The following is a 17713-nucleotide window of genomic DNA, read 5'->3' on the forward strand; positions in this document are numbered from 1 at the left end:
AGTTTTGTAAAATCTTCAGCAATGGTTATTCCACAGCTTCTCAGGGCAATCCGTTCCAGCACTTGAACATTTTCATCAGGACATTAGGGAATTCGTCCACAGCACCCCACCCCTCCAAACCCATACCTAGTACACATTAAAGTATACTTTTAAATCTATATATATATAGATTATTTTTTTTTTCCTTTCAGTGGTTGCTGGTTCATCCATCTCAAAGACAGCAGCCCAAATGGTAAACCTTTGTTAGTAACCAACCCATCAGGGCAACACAGGAAGGATTACTGACAATTGACTGCATAGAAAATGCATCTGGCATGTTAGTAGGAAGTCCTACATCATCTTTCATAGAATATCCTGAGTTGGAAGGGACCCTTAAGGATGATCATCAAGTCCAACTCTTGACACCGCACAGGTCTACCCAAAAGTTCAGACCATGTGACTAAGTGCACAGTCCAATCTCTTCTTAAATTCATATAGGCTCGGTGCAGTGACCACTTCCCTGGGGAGCCTGTTCCAGTGTGCAACCACCCTCTCCATGAAGAACCCCCTCCTGATGTCAAGCCTAAATTTCCCCTGCCTCAGCTTAACCCCATTCCCGCGGGTCCTGTCACTGGTGTTAATGGAGAAAAGGTCTCCTGCCTCTCGACACCCCCTTACGAGGAAGTTGTAGACTGCGATGAGGTCTCCCCTCAGCCTCCTCTTCTCCAGGCTGAACAGGCCCAGTGCCCTCAGCCGTTCCTCGTACGTCTTCCCCTCCAGGCCTTTCACCATCTTCGTAGCCCTCCTCTGGACACTCTCCAACAGTTTCATGTCCTTTTTATACTGTGGTGCCCAGAACTGCACACAGTACTCGAGGTGAGGCCGCACCAGCGCAGAGTAGAGCGGGACAATCACCTCCCTTGACCTACTAGCGATGCCGTGCTTGATGCACCCCAGGACACGGTTGGCCCTCCTGGCTGCCAGGGCACACTGCTGGCTCATATTCAACTTGCTGTCTACCACGACCCCCAGATCCCTCTCTTCTAGGCTGAGACTTCTGACACTATTTTTTCCTGATCAAGAATTCTACACTTAGAAACTCAGTTCACTATTACAGTGTCTACTATACATAATAATACATGTCAGCAAAGAAAACAGTTGCAGTGGATTTTTTTTTATTTTTTTTTTATATGAATTGACAGGAGAGCATATCTGTTCTCAAAAAAAAAAAAAACCTTCAATTTCTAACAGTTAATCTTTTATTTTCAATCCTCTTCCTACAGAGATTAACAGCAACATGGGACTCAAAAAACTACCACTCAAATGATATTTGTTGATTTAGCCTTCTTTTATGTCACAATATTTAATTGTTTGTCTCTCCACATGTTACATTATGGGTGTGAATGCAGTTTGCAACATGCAGACAATAGCCAAGGAAGAAAAGGTCAGTCTATCTCCACCTACTGTGTTTGGCCAATAGATTTCAGCTTTAGGATGAAAACAAGTATGTTCAAGATTATCACTGAAGTGATCTTAATACTACAGGGTTTCCCTCACAATTATGTTCAAAAGCCAACCGAGCTCTTTTTTTTTTTTTTTTTTTTGGGGGGGGGAGGGTTGTTTGTTGTTTTTTTTACCACTTTATTTATGTACCATAGACAATGTGCTAGCTGTTATGCTAGTCACCAACAAAGCACAGAATATGAATGACAATTCATTCTTGCTGCCCACCCACACATAGATGACTGATTTCAGACAGATCTGTACTGAGAGGTATCATTAATGTTTTATCAATAAATTAACCTTTTAATCTGTCATTAGTCTGGCATTTCTCTTTCCCAAAGAAAAATACTCTTCCTTGGTCTTTCCACGAGTTGAGTGGCTTATTCAAATCATGTTTCAGTTTCTTCTGTGATGTGATGTGTTGTGCCTTGCCTTGCAGGAACATCAACTGGCTGTTTTTCTCATCTTTCAGAGGGCCACCAAGTAGACTTCCCAGACTTCTCCTCAGTCTGGGAGATGTCGGGAAGCCCAGAGGGTTTCTGTTTCATCCTCTTTTCCTCAGGGCTTGTAGAATAAGTAAGAGCAATAATGACAAAGACAACTGACAAGGGTCTGCCAACTTCATTGTTGTTCAAACCAACACTGACAAGGTTGCATAAATAAACAACACAAGGTTGCATAAAGCATGTTCAAAGCAGTATCTTATTCAATTCAGATGGACCTAAGATTCAATGGAAACATTTAACACAGTTCTAATTACCAGTCTCCTGACTACATCCTCTATTCAGCTGAATCAAAGAAATCTGTTGTACTGTACCACTTGGCAACATTATTGTTTTGCAACAACTTCCTTTTGGTTCCAGTGATGTTCTTTAAGTGAAAACCAACATTGTTGACCATTCAATACTCCCAGAAGGCATAATTAATTCATATTCCCCAAGATTAAAAAGATAAAGCTGCAAGAAGGAGGAAAATGTAATAATGAATCTGAAAAGTTCAGTTTCAACACAGCTTAAATTAAATTTAAATGATATTTGCTCTGATTTCAGTATCTGAAATTCTGATTTCAATAGCACACCTTTAGTGAGTTTGAGAATGGTGGTTTTACCGTGCTGGGCAGCTAAACCCCACAACTGCTCTCTCACTCCCCCTCTTTTAGATGAGGAGGGGGAGAAGTAAAGCAAAGAACAACTCATGGGCTGACATAAGGATAATTTAATTAAAGGGAAATAGTAATAATAATTAAATAAAAATTATTATGAACTAAACAATTTAACTAAAGGGAAATAAAAAGGAAAATGGGAAAAGGGAGGGGAAAAGGGAAAAAATAAAAAGAAGGGAGGAAAACAAACAAATAAAATAAATGAAGGCTATATGGAAGTGCAGAGGAAAGAAATTACTCTCTACTTCCCACAAACGAGCGATGATTGACCACATCCTTGAAGCAGGGCCTCAACGCACGTAGCCGGTGTTTGAGAGGAGGACCAACGTTTTCCCAACGAGAGCCCACCCCTCCACCCTTCTTCCTGTTTCCACCTTTTATTGCTGAGTGTGACATCACATGGTATGGAATATCCCTTTGATTGGTTTAGGTCAGCTGCCCTAGTGATGTTTCTCTCCTCACTTTTTGCCCACCCCCTAGGAGGGTTGGAGAAACGCCTGATGCTGTGCCACTGCTGCTCAGCAGTAGACACAACACTGGTGTGATAACCAGTGTTCCAGCTACAAGTGCAGAGTACGGCACTGTATGGGCTGCTGCCGGGAAAGTTAACATTCCAGCCAGACCCAGTACAGAGAACAAACTCTAATGACAAAGGACCAAAAAATTAAAAAAATAAAATAAAATAAATAAAATAAAATAAAATAAAATAAATAAAATAAAATAAAATAAAATAAAATAAAATAAAATAAAATAAAATAATAAAATAAAATAAATAAAAAGACAGAGATAGAGAGATGCATGCATATTTGAGAGAGAGAGAGAGAGAGAGAGACAGAGAGAAGGAAATGGTGTTTGTTGCTTGAAACAAAGGAAACAAAGTACTTCATACAAAAACTAGTTGATTAGGTCAGACTTAGGAAATTATATAGATCGTTGATCTGGGACTTTTTTTGGCATAAATGCCTAAGCATTTCAGGTGACTTTGTAAGTCTGGATTCTGTATCACTCCTTGTAAGTTCAAATTCCTAAAATTTCCTTCAGGTCTTCAGTCTACATGATAAGGACCTCAACATGATGTTTCTTCAATAAATACGCCAAAATGCTGTAATGCAGATGTTGGGACTCAGGTCTCAACTCGGATACACAGGTTTTCACATCACTGTCTTTTCTGAATAAAAAGTTTCAAATAGAAGCTACCTCAGTGGAGCACAGCTAGATAACACCTTCAAAAGTTTCATGGTAAACCTGTTGGCAAGTTAGTACAGTCACAGTTAGTTGGGGCTATGAAACTAATGGGGTACTGCAGAGAACATGAATCCCAGACAAGGAACACTGCAGGTCATTCTGCTCTGGTATAAACACAAACCTTATTGTCCCCACTTGGGAAATACCAAGGATATATTAACTCTGACTTAGATTAAATGATTTTTGATGTAAGAAAACTTAACTGATTCATCCCTTCTATAACAATTGAGATAAGCTTCTACACAGGTAGTAATTGAGAGACACCCTTTCCTTCATGAAGTTTTCTGTAGAGAAAAACCCACTCTTTTATCAGAGTTTACTGTCTTCTTAATTGATTTTACAGTTGTTTTACAGGAACAAGCAAGATCATTAAAGAGTGAACACCATTGCTGACATTTTTGTTGAAGCATGCATCAGAACAGAGAGGGGATCATTCCAGGTTATTTTGTACATAACAAAAAAAATATGGAAAAATAAAAAGATTCTCTTGGTTATGCAAGACTCTTGTCTTGGTTCTTGGCCAGGCTGGATCATAATCTGTATTATTTCAAAATATCGTGCTGGAAATTTCACTGGAATATTACTAAACAAATAGCTGTACTGATAGACTGCAACTTCCCTGATTCTGAGCGCAACATTCTCCATGGCACTGGACACTAGATTTGATTAGTGAAAATATTTGTGAATATATTTGTGAAAATCCTGAATGGAAAAATGGCATAACTGTAACCAGAAAAAACTAAACTAAACTAAACTAAACTAAACTAAATTAAACTAAACTAAACTAATAAAATAAAATAAAATAAAATAAAATAATAAAATAAAATAAAATAAAATAAAATAAAATAAAATAAAATAAAATATTTTAATTTAAATGATTCCTTTTTTTGCTGTTTGTTTGTTTGTTTGTTTTTGTAGCTAGTTCAATGATATTTTATGGAAAGACTCTGCAAATCCTGAAAGGTCCTTTTTTCTGATTTCTGCTGAGAAATTTAGTATACAGTAACTTGGCGGTTAAAACACAAAATGTAAAGATTCAGATTCAAGTTTCAGTTCTGCCAAATTCTCAACTTTTGTGTGTTCATTAATTATTTTTGGGTGTTTTACATTGGTGTAGAACTAAAAATAAACATTTCAAAGCCTCTGTTTTTCAGAAAACAGAATCCTTATTTCCTTCCTGGGCTTAATATTAATTTTCTTACCTTTTGTCAAATTCAATAAAGACAGATATCTGAGAGTTTCATTCTCAACCAACCTACCTTTCACTATAATATCAGGTCAGAAGAATGCCTTGTGCAGCTTGCAAACTCATTCTTGTAAAGGAATTAAATCCACTACCTGGATGAAGTCACTACACAGCCACAATTCTGGTAGACAACTGCATGTGAATCTGCAATTACAGGAGATGTCAAGTGTTTTCCACATAACCACCAGTAAACCACCTACAATGAGAAAATGCCTTGTATTGGGACCACTTCAAAGTATAATTTTGGAAGTTCAAAGCCTTACCTAATCTTTAACACAAATCCACCCAGTATTCACCATTGCTTTAACACCACTGTCCACAGGCTCCAGCAAGACAAAGTTTTTCACTCTTATCAAGACAAATTTTGGTAGAGAGTTCTTTTGGCATATATCCTAAATTTGTTTAATGTGAATGAAAAATATAAACTACATGTTGCACTATCTCTTTTGAACACTGTCTCTTTAAACTAAGAATACTGATAGAAAGGAAAGGTTTTTTTCCCCTCTGATTTTGTTCCAGGATTTCAAAAGTGAGCAACTTCCACTTACCATCAGCCAAGCAAACATTACTTGACCATCAGTAAGGTCGGTGTCACCAAAATCAATATTTTCTTGTGAGGAACCTTTGTCTTCTTTTTCAGAGTGCACATTTTTACCTGATTATTTCCTCATGATCAACTGCAGTCAATTTATTTGAAAATGGTACAAATATCCTAGAAATGAATCATAATTCAGAGGGAAAAAAATAATAATAATTAAAAAAAAATAAACATCCAACTGGCAATAAACTTGTTTCTTGCCTTGTTTTTTCTCAGTCTCAGAAGACGGAAGCGTTGTAACACAAATACTTACTATTAGTTTCTTCAGGTGTACAAAGCCTAATAACAATTTAATCTAAACCATATTTACTGTGCATAGTGCCTTACATGAATGCAACTGTGTGCGTAAGAACTATATTCCCTCTCTTAGATCAAAAATTAGTTTTTCAAAACACAGTTGTTTGATGCAAAGTCTTGATACAACTGGATAACCACTGGAGTTTGCAGATGCTTCTGACCAGCAGTTTTACAGATATTCAGAGAGGTATAGGAAGAACAAAAAGACTAGGTAAATGTATGCACAGCTAAACAAAATCATATAACTATAGCATTACATTTGGAGATAAAAAACTCACCACTTTAACCATCAGAAACAGGGTGGGGGGGAGATGCATTTGGGGATAAATATAGACAGAGGCTCTGATAGATATGTTCACACACATTCTGTTTTCACATGGAGATGTATTTATTCCTACATGACTCCATGCTCATTTGAAAGTTATGTTCAAGGTCATAACAGTTATCTATAGCTTCTTGTGGCAAATAACTAACAAGTGTTTCCCTCAGCTGCACTCTATAATAACCAGTTCAGGTGTCACACAGTCCTTATATAAGGTTTTTTCAAGTTTGAACATTTATACAAAGAGACAGCTAGATTGCCAGAAAGTTGCCAGAACCTACCCTCAAGTAAGGAACTCAAAGATAACTTAGTTTTGTCTAAACAAAATTTGCAAAGAGTGATTAAGCTATGTGGCACCATGATGTCAAACAACAAACTTTCATAAGTGTAAAGATGATTCCTGCTAGCATATAATATCATACTTGTACATTCATCAGGAGCCAGCTTGAGTTGACACTGGTCAAAAGTCCACATCTTCAATGGGTAGTATACTTTATGCTTTAATGTGACTCGAACAAATTTATCCATGTATTCTTATGTATACAAGGCACTTTAAAGCTGGTAGTAGCTTGGTATGTATTTGGTATGTAATAGTATGTAACTGACCCATCTTGGTGTAAGCTGTAGATTTAATAATGAGCATCAGCCCAGGGTAGGCAACACCTGATGCAGTATATTTGCCTTGAATATCCACAAGTCTTAGAAGAAAACAGAGCAGAAGCTCAAGCTAGGCTTCTGGACACGCGGTAGTGCTAGATAAATAGTTTTGCTTATGCCCATGAGCAGTGATTCCAGTGTGCACAGGACACAAGAGGTTCAATCTACACCAGTGTTGAAAATGCACCTTACATGTGCAGGTGAACTCACACAAACCCCATGTTCTCTGGACTCTGCTGAAGTACAGCAAGTCTGAAGTTTTCAGCAGTGTTTACTGCACATTCAGCAAAGCTGGTATTTTCCTAAAGCATCAGTCTCTGCGTATGAACAACACTAATCTGGATTTCCAATGCAGAAATCCAGCAGCTATAAGCAGTGCACCTGCAACTTATAAGATGGTCTTGGCTGTGCAGCATCATTTTTTGCTATGGATAAGGACAATATGTGCCTCAGAATAAATATGCACGTAATACTTTTGATAAAGTCAGCACACTAGGCTCACTTCCAAACGAGCTGTTTAAAAAACAGAATATTGATGGAAGATTCAAGAACTGAGAACTATTTGGACTCATATACATCTGATCATTTTATGTTTGTAATGACATGTCTTAAGCCTACAAAGATCTTCTAACATTACTGAATCTGCAGTCTAGAATGTATCTGTGCAACAAAATTGGATTTATATAAATAAATAAATAAAAGATGGTGACAGACCTGCAGAGAAACAGAGGTTACTACAGTTTCTGGTCTGAAACTGAAAAAAAATGTGTTCCAGAGAAAAGCATTCTGGCTGATGAGTCTGTGTACATTTCAAATCCAAGAATAATACTGAAACTGGAGCTAAATCATAATAAAGATTTTATAAGCAAGTTAATTCTTATCACAGTTGAAGTGGACTTTGAAAAACATTAGAAAAAATAACCACACCTCCATGCAAAGTTGTACTGCTTCTCATATCCCTTGCAAACAAGAGTTACAGAAAATTAGATGACTGATGTGGAATTTAAGGGTTGACACTGCTTTATACATGAACTACATCCTAAGTTTCTTGAGGCAGAAGGATGAAAAAATCATTTTTCAGGAGACAGATTTATTTACCTGAGAAAGGAGAAAGAAGTACATCTCCTACGATAGCTTTGAAGGGTCTGCAGATTTGTGCTTACTTGGAGATAAGAACAGTCTTAAAACAAAATACATACAATGAGAAGAGAGATATTTTCTGTCTACTTACCACAATCATAAATTTACTTCTGTGAGTACTAGAGTAGTGTGGAAGCCAGGGAATTTAGAAAAACATCATATTAACTACAAAAAAAAAAAAAAAAAAAAAAAAAAAAAAAAAAAACAGTAAAAATAAAAAATAATAATAATCATAAAAAAAGAGCATTAACTCTGGTTGAAACAAAATGCTCATACATCCATCCTTCAAATGTTTACAAAAGATCAACTGTTCTACAAGTCCCAACATACAATTTGAATGTCAAGCTATATTTGTGCAAAAGTGTGGCATAAGGAACCCTCACAGTGATGTCTCCCTAAAGCTACAAAAATATCTGAACTCATCATCTGATACTGGTTTCATTCAATTTTGCCTACATTAATATTTTCTGTAGCTGCTAATTTGAAAGAAACTCAGCTGAAATTTTCAGTCTTGGGAGGAAAACACAATACTGTTCTGATAAATTAGCTGCCTGAAAAATAGCTAAATTTGACACAGGAGTAGATTAAAACCACCGATGGAACATTTGGGAAAAAAAAAAAAGTCACCACAGTTTCTTCTCTTTCCTGTTGGAAAAAAGAAGCTTTATCTTTTCAGTGTAGATATATAGTTATTTAAGGTTACTTGCTAGATAATATACTACATTACAATGATATCCAACATTTTATTTTATCTTACTTTCTCAGTGTTGCTGCACATTAGCCCATAAAGTCAAATTCTCCATTGCAAGTTTTCAGCTTTATAAATCAATTGCTCTGCTACTACAAACAGCAAGGCTGGATCTTCTACTCTTTTTAAAATAGGTTAGTGCCGTTATTTGATAGACATAAACTTTCAGTCAAGCTGGGTATCTTTTCCAATATTTGTTGAATTCTGCCATGTATTTCTGAGAGCTACTTTGTTTCTCCAGAATACCTGCTGAACTGTTAAATGTCTTAAGAGGCAAATAGCACAGGTAAGTTGAAAATTTTCTTATTAAAATATTTTCTCACTGATAATTAAAAAAAAAAAAAAGCCTAATATACTTTATGACAGAAATAAAATCCTTCCCGCATTTGTGTTGTGTGTAAATTATTTAAAAATAATTTAATTAACACTCACAATGTTAAAAATGTTTCACTTCATTCTCCCAGGAAAGACTTTTCACACTACAGGTTTGACTTCATATATCCTGTTTCAATTGAAATTATTAGGCCTTAATTCATGCCAGTCAAAAACATAAATTTGCACTACAGGATATGTATGAAAACTGAGAAACACAAAATGAGCGTTGAAATGTTAAGATTGGACAAAAAAAAAAAAAACTTAAAACCCTAAGATTTCAGAATAAGTGTCAGCTCTGAATATCTATATCTGAACGAAAAAAACATATAATCCTTTACAGTCTCAAATATTCATTGGAATGTTTAATCACAGAATACAGAATCACAGAATTGAAGGGGTTGGAAAGGACCTTGAAAGATCATTGGGTCTAACCCCCCTGACAAAGCAGGTTCTTTAGAGCAGGCTACGCGGGTAGGCATCCAGATGGGCCTTAAATATCTCCAGAGAAGGAGACTTCACAACCTCCTTGGGCAGTCTGTTCCGGTGCTCTGTCACCCTCACCGTGAAGTTCTTTTGCATGTTGGTGCAGAACTTCCTGTGCTCTAGCTTATGACCATTACTCCTTGTCCTGTCCCCACAAACCAATGAAAAGAGGTTGGCCAAATTCCTCTGTCTCCCACACATCAAGTATTTATACAAATTGATGAGATCCCCTCTCAGTCTTCTTTTCTCAAGACTGAACAGTCCCAAGCCTCTCAGCCTTTCCTCATAAGGAAGATTCTCCCATCTCCATATCATCTTTGTGGCCCTCCGCTGGACTCTTTCCAGGAGATCCCTGTCTTTTTTGTACCAGGGAGCCCAGAACTGGAAACAGTACTCCAGGTGAGGCCTCCCCGGGGCAGAGTAGAGGGGGAGGATCACCTCCCTTGACCTGCTGGCCACACCCCTTTTAATGCATGCCAGGATACCATTGGCCCTCTTGGCCATGAGGGCACACTGCTGGCTCATGGTCAACCTGTCGTCCACCAGGACCCCCAGATCCTTCTCCTCAGAGCTCCTCTCCAGCAGGTCATCCCCCAGCGTGTACTGATACATGTGGTTGTTCCTTCCAAGGTGCAAGACTCTACACTTGCTCTTATTAAACCTCATTTGGTTTCTTCCTACCCATGTCTCCAGCCTGTCCAGGTCTCATTGAATGGCAGCACAGCCTTCTGGAGTGTCAGCCACTCCTCCCAGCTTTGTGTCATCGGTGTACTTGCTGAGGGTAGACACTATTCCTTCACCAAGGTCGTTGATGAAGATGTTGAACAAGACCAGACCCAGCACCAATCCCTGGGGAGCACCGCTAGTCACAGTTCACCAGCCAGAATCTGCACCGCCAATCACCACCCTTTGAGTTTGGACAGTCAGCCAGTTCTCAACCCACTTTACTGTCAACTCCTCTATCCTACACTTTCTCAGCTTTCTTATCAGGATGTCATGGGAGACAGTACTGAAAGCCTGCTAAAGTCAAGGTAGATGACATCCACTGCTCTCCTCTCATCTACCCAGCTGGTGATGCCATCATAGAAGGCAACGAGGTTGGTCAAGCATGACTTCTCCTTGGTTAATCCATGCTGACTACTCCTCATAACCTTCTTCTTTTCCAATTGCTTGGAGATGGCATCCAGAACAAGCTGTTACAACACCTTTTCAGGAACAGAGGTGAGACTGACTGGCCTGTACCAGGTCCTGCACCTGGGGCGCAATAACCCCAAGCAGAGCTACAGGCTGGGAGATGAGTGGTTGGAGAGCTGCCAGGCAGAGAAGGACCTGGGAGTGATGGTGGACAGTCAGCTGAATATGAGCCAGCAGTGTGCTCAGGTGGCCAAGAAGGCCAACAGCATCCTGGCTTGTATCAGAAACAGTGTGACCAGCAGGGCTAGGGAGGTGATCGTCCCCCTGTACTCGGCTCTGGTGAGGCTGCACCTCAAGTACTGTGTTCAGTTTTGGGCCCCTCATTACAAGAAGGACATCGAGGTGCTTGAGCGGGTCCAGAGAAGGGCGACGAAGCTGGTGAGGGGCCTGGAGAACAAGTCCTACGAGGAGCGGCTGAGGGAGCTGGGCTTGTTCAGCCTGGAGAAGACAAGGCTCAGGGGTGACCTTATTGCTCTTTACAGATACCTTAAAGGAGGCTGTAGTGAGGTGGGGGTTGGTCTATTCTCCCACGTGCCTGGTGACAGGACGAGGGGGAATGGGCTGAAGTTGCGCCAGGGGAGTTTTAGGTTGGATATTAGGAAGAACTTCTTTACTGAAAGTGTTGTTAGGCATTGGAATAGGCTGCCCAGGGAAGTGGTGGAGTCACCATCCCTGGAAGTCTTTAAAAGACATTTAGATGTAAAGCTTAGGGATATGGTTTAGTGGGGACTGTTAGCGTTAGGTCAGAGGTTGGACTCGATGATCTTGAGGTCTCTTCCAACCTAGAAATTCTGTGAAAATATGTGTCCTCCTTCTTGCCCTTCTTGAAGACCAGAGTGACATTGGCTATCCTCCAATCTTCAGGCACCTCTCCTGTTCTCCAGGACCTTTCAAAGATGATAGAGAGCGGTTCAGCAATCACCTCTGCCAACTCTCTTAGCACACATGGATGCATCCTATCAGGACCCATGGATTTGTGTGCGTTGAGCCCACTCAGACACCCCCAAACCACTCCCTTGTCAACTAGTGGGGAGATCTCCACTTCCCAGACTCTTTTTCCAGGGTCGAGGAGTCCCGGGGGGGGGGGAGGGGGGGGGGGTGGAGGGAGACCTTTAAGCAAAGACTGAAGCAAAGAAAGCATACAGTATCTTTGCATGCTCAGAGTATCCCATTACCAAGACACCCCCCTCATTCAGCAAGGGACCCACATGATCCCTAGTTTTTCTTTTACTGTTTACATACTTAAAATAATAATAATAATAATAATAATAATAATAATAATAATAATAATAATAATAATAATAATAATAATAGATAATTTATTTAATTATATTAAATTATTAAATTATTATTATTATTATTATTATTATTATTATTATTATTATTATTATATTTTATCTCTTTCGAAAGCCTCATTTCTAGGTGGGCTTTAGCCTTCCTTGTTGCATCCCTGCAGGCCCTGACAACACTTCTATACTCCTCCGAAGAGGAGGCCCTTTTTCCACATTTCATAAACCTTCCTCTTCCTTTTGATCTTATCGATGAGCTCCTTGCTCATCCACACAGGTTTCCTGCTCCCCTTTCTCAATTTCCTATTCTTAGGGACGCACCGATCCTGAGCTTGGAAAAAGTGCTGTTTAAATGTAGCCCTGCTCTCACATGCACCCTTGCCTTCTAGCAACCTAGCCCATGAGATACTCCCAAGCAGGTCCTGGAAGAGGCTCTTCTTCCACCAAGTTCCATCTTGAACTCCACCATCTCATGGTTGCTGCATCCCAAGCTGCCCCCAACCTTCACATCCCTAACAAGCCCATCCCTGTTGGTAAAAGGCAAGGTCCAGGAGCACTCCCTGCCTCGTCAGCCCTTCCACCACCTGCATCAGAAAATAGTCTTCAAGGTATTGTAGGAACCGTTTGGACAGTTCCTACAACTCGTGCCTGGCCAAGTTGTTTACCCAACAGATGTCTGGAAAATTGAAATCCCCCAAATAATAACTCACCCACTAAAGAGTCTTCTAAAATCAGACAAGAATTTTGTCTTAACAGTTTTGTATTTTTCACACATTTTATTTTGTTGATCTTAGAATTATTTACAGTGCAAGAAATACATTTTCCGTATAGGGACTTCAATACCTTACAGCAAAAGAAGTAATTGCAATTCCACATCACTCACAGTTTCTTCATATAACCAGGGTTGGGTCCTGCCTGGGGGTCAGTGAGGCTCTTCCCCACAAACACTTTGCATCTGTATTCATTACCTTCTCACTCCTCCTGGAACTAAACCTGAACTGAACACACACAAGCATCCTGGCCCAGTGTTATTGAAACATGCTGTAAGAGCAAGGACCAAGTAGAACCAAATACCTGGCACTCATGTGAAAGAGCTAACCAGGGGTTTCACTGCCAGTCTCACCAAGACAGGCATGTGGCCACTTTAACTACCCAAAAGAAGGGGTAAGTAAGAGTAAATTTAAAGATATTTTATCAAGTAACATTTTTTTTTTCTGTTTTGTGACATGTAGCTAAGCATATTCATTGCATTTGCTCAACAACCATATGGTTAGTGTTTTATACAATACTGTTTTCTTAAATCTCCCTTGCATTCCATGCATGAACATTCACACCTCTCTGCTACAGATTTTACTGTTGATATCCGCACCAGCAAATATGCATTGGAGCCAGCACTCCACCCAAGCTTAGGCACCCTCCATAACAACAAATAACTAGTCTCTAAATAAAGATGATTGTAGAGTTGTTTGTTGTTTTTGTTTGTTTGTTTGTTTGTTTTCTCATTTACATTAATGAAACCCAAGTTCATACAAAATGGTTTTCTACAGAATATAGAACATGGCTGTAAATTATTAATCAGACTCTCAGTATAGTGATCCCATGCTATCACTGATCCACTGAGAAACAGAAGTTGCTCATATTCTTTACTAGTATATTCTCTTGGGCTCCTCTAAACATTATGTATTCTTTTTCTCTGATCCTTGATTGATCATGCTTCATCAGCTCTTTTGTACTAACAATATGTGGCAAAGAATGTGGTTTCCACCTTCCTACATTTAGCATGGAAAAATATTCGTCATCTAAACTTTGTTCTCAGCAAAGGTTTTAACTGTATGGATACATGACCTTAATATTTTGATTCTGAAGCTATTGTGGTTCTTGAAAGCTTCACCTGAGAACTTTATGAAAGCTTTGCTTGGAGGGTTTAACAAATATTTTCCCAAAAGACTAAGTTCTCTGCTTGAATTGTAGCTTTTGGAGGCTCCATTAGACTTTCTCCTCATCTCAGCTAAAAGATGAAGTTGTTACACATTGCAGAAAATGTGTTCTCCAGACAAAGCTGGTACATAATGCTTGCAATAACCTTTCTTTCACAGCTGTAAGACTGGCAACTTTAACACATGCAGGATGCTAACAAAACACCCTGTTATGTAGTATTCCTACTTATATCACTCCTTGGCAAGCCTTGGACTATAGAGGGAAGAAAGGACCCCTCTGCCTGTCAGAGAAAAGGGATGTGGTTTATGCTTTTGTAGCTGTCAGCAGAGTGTTCACATGATGAGCTACCTGCACTTTTCTGTACAGCCTACAGGCCTGACAAAGTCACCATCAAAATCTTGCTTTTGTTTTCTGAAATACAAACCAACTCAGAACAAAAACTCATCCTGATGTGGATGCTAAGTGTTTTGTTTACGCTCTTCTAAAATACCAGTCTGCCCTGTTAGGTTGTCTTCAACAACTTATTTTGAAGGTGGCCATGTTCTTCAAATGACCTTGTTATGCTACTCTTTGCCAGCTCTGTAACCATAAATAAGTTGCAGCAACCCTGAATGTAAGCCAAGCTTCAAGTCTTCAGTGAGCAACTACACTTAAAAGTTGTAATTAACTAAACTGTTTCTCTTGTCTCTTTGCTTCAACTCACATTAAATTGATTAACTTTGTTTTTAACACAATTGGCTCCAGCAAGGTATCGTCCTGTTACTGGTCATGACCTGGTACAGAGTTGACAGAGTACATGTAGCTAAACGTCTGCCTAGAGATTTGAACGAGGTGATAATTCAGCACACCATACAATGTGTTATGTGTTCTCTCTCAGCTGTACAGTATGTACACAAAGCAGAATTGGCGTCAGGTAGGGCTTGTGCTCCTTGTGCCAAAGAGCTGCACAGCTGCATTTTCCCCAGCTTAATGCAATTTGTTTTTCCAGAACATGTTCCATATGGTTTAGCAATGAACTTATTCTAACTGCCCCCTTTTGTTTCATCAAGATCAGGCTTTATAGCCATGGACCCAAAGTGTCTTTTCTTCCCTTTGGAGCAAGAACAGGCAATGCTCTGGAGAAGATGGGGAGAAACATCCCCAGTGTACAAATAGCTCTATGGAAAAGGGCCAGCCGTGCTGCCATTTGTGTTCGCAGATCACCTGATGGTGTTCTCCCCTCATATTTTGTATATAATTTATATTGCATCAGAGTTCCAGGAAGGACAGAGATGGACAGGAGGAGAAGGAAGAGGGAACTGGCAAGGAAGTGCCCATAATCTGATAACAAAGATAAATGGGGAGAAGAGCAGGGAGGATGGGACTAAGGGGAGGAAAGCTGAGACAATCAAGAGGAAAAATGAAACATCAGTAATGAACTAGGTGTCAACTGAAACTGAAACTTTAATTCATAATACCCTTCTATACAGGTGGGAAATTTGAACAAATAGATTGAAAATAAAGATCATAATTCCAAATCTCAGGAGTTCACTGTCTCACCCTTCTCAAACAAACAACAGCTAACAACAACAACAACAACAACAAAAACAGAAGCAAAAATTAGGAACCTGGATGAAATTAGTATAAATGTTTTTTTGTTAATCAGTTTGAATGCCAGAATCAGGGTGCTCGCACAGGATCCAGTAGAAATATGATTGTTTGACTTCCTTTGCTGAAATTCCAATCTCAATAGATTAAAAAAAAATAAAAATAAAAATAAAAATAAAAATAAAAATAAAAATAAAAATAAAAATAAAAATAAAAATAAAAATAAAAATAAAAATAAAAATAAAAATAAAAATAAAAATAAAAATAAAAATAAAAATAAAAACAGAAAATAGTTCAGTATAACAGTGAATAATCAGAGGCACATACCATACAGCATTATTGCATAATTTCAATACAAAAGTCACACTGAATTTACACAGATTGTTAGTTGCCAGAAAATATGTGGGAAGGGAAGGGAAGGGAAGGGAAGGGAAGGGAAGGGAAGGGAAGGGAAGGGAAGGGAAGGGAAGGGAAGGGAAGGGAAGGGAAGGGAAGGGAAGGGAAGGGAAGGGAAGGGAAGGGAAGGGAAGGGAAGGGAAGGGAAGGGAAAACAACTCAGTCTCTCTAATCTCTCTTTTAAATTATTTTTTTCCTTTTTTTTTTTTTTTTGAAATGTATGATTTTTTTTTTTTTTTGGTTTATAGGATAAAAATAACACTTTTATTATTATTATTTTCTTGAGAAAGAACAGGGGAACCTCACTATAGATTTTGTAAACCCCAAAGAAAATGTTTGTCTAAAATGGACAGTAAGAGGTGGTAGTGATAGAAAGAGGGTCACCTGTGTACACCCCAGAAGGTCCTCAGCTATTCAAACGTGAGGTAAGCAGCTAACATACATCACACCTATCAGAGGTGGGAAAGGAAATATTCAGGCGAATGCAAGACGATCTCTTGACCAAATGGACCAATGAAATTATAGGAATTAAAGCTAGAAAATTGCAATGACGCAGGAGAGGAGATTGTTGTGCAGAGCTTTTAACACCTTGAGCCCAGATGGGACTAAGAAATTCCTCATATTTGAAAGCCCAGTAACCTTATTTTAAACAAGAATAAAGACTGTTTTAAAAATATGCAAAAGTCATATTGCTCAAAATAAATAAATATGAAAAGACACTGACAATTGACAAGCTGACAATGGTAACACTCTAGTTTTGTTCTTTAGGATGTTACTGCTCTATAAAATAATAACCATGCTATCAGTTAAAACAAATGGGGGGAGGAGGGACACATTGGGAACCACCCATGCCACCCATGATGATCAAGGACATATTAAAAGGACTCGAAGGAGTAATAAATAAAAATTATATATAAACATGTTGTGATTAATTTCATCAATGAGTCATTTAGCTGACTTAGGAAGCAAGTATTCCAGTAATTCATTTAGAAATCTGTGAACCTCTTTTGAATAAATTGCTGCTTTTATTATACTCAGAACAGAAAATGAAATATTCGCATACAGTGAGATTAATTTTCCCTTCAAAAACATTTTATTTCCATAAAGATTAAATCACTGCCCCATCATCTTCCTCCAGCTCAATGATTTAAAGTGATGGCATTATTAATGACAAGTTACAGGTGTTTTGATATGCTATTGAGGTATGTAATTGAGTTTGTACTAGATTTTGCACTAAAAGCATAACTAAAGGTCCACTTAGATTTTTACTGTTAAATGTAGTCTTGCCATTTGGCATATCATTAATTACAGAGTAATTTTAAAGATATAGTAAAGCTCTTGCAAGGGAAACCATTTTTAAGTGTTCCCTTTTTAAAGTTTTGTCAGTTTTGTTGCCAGTATCAAGGTTCACTAGGAAACGTCAGCTTTCCCAACAGAGTTCCAGCTTTTTGCACATATTTTTACACATCAGACACAAGCCACTCTGCGACGTTTAAAATTTCATCTATTCACTTCTTTTGGTGTCACAGATAATGAAAGAAGGGGAGATGAAAC

Source organism: Anas platyrhynchos, chromosome 1 (assembly GCF_047663525.1).
Source record: "Anas platyrhynchos isolate ZD024472 breed Pekin duck chromosome 1, IASCAAS_PekinDuck_T2T, whole genome shotgun sequence".
NCBI classification, from domain to species: Eukaryota; Metazoa; Chordata; class Aves; order Anseriformes; family Anatidae; genus Anas; species Anas platyrhynchos.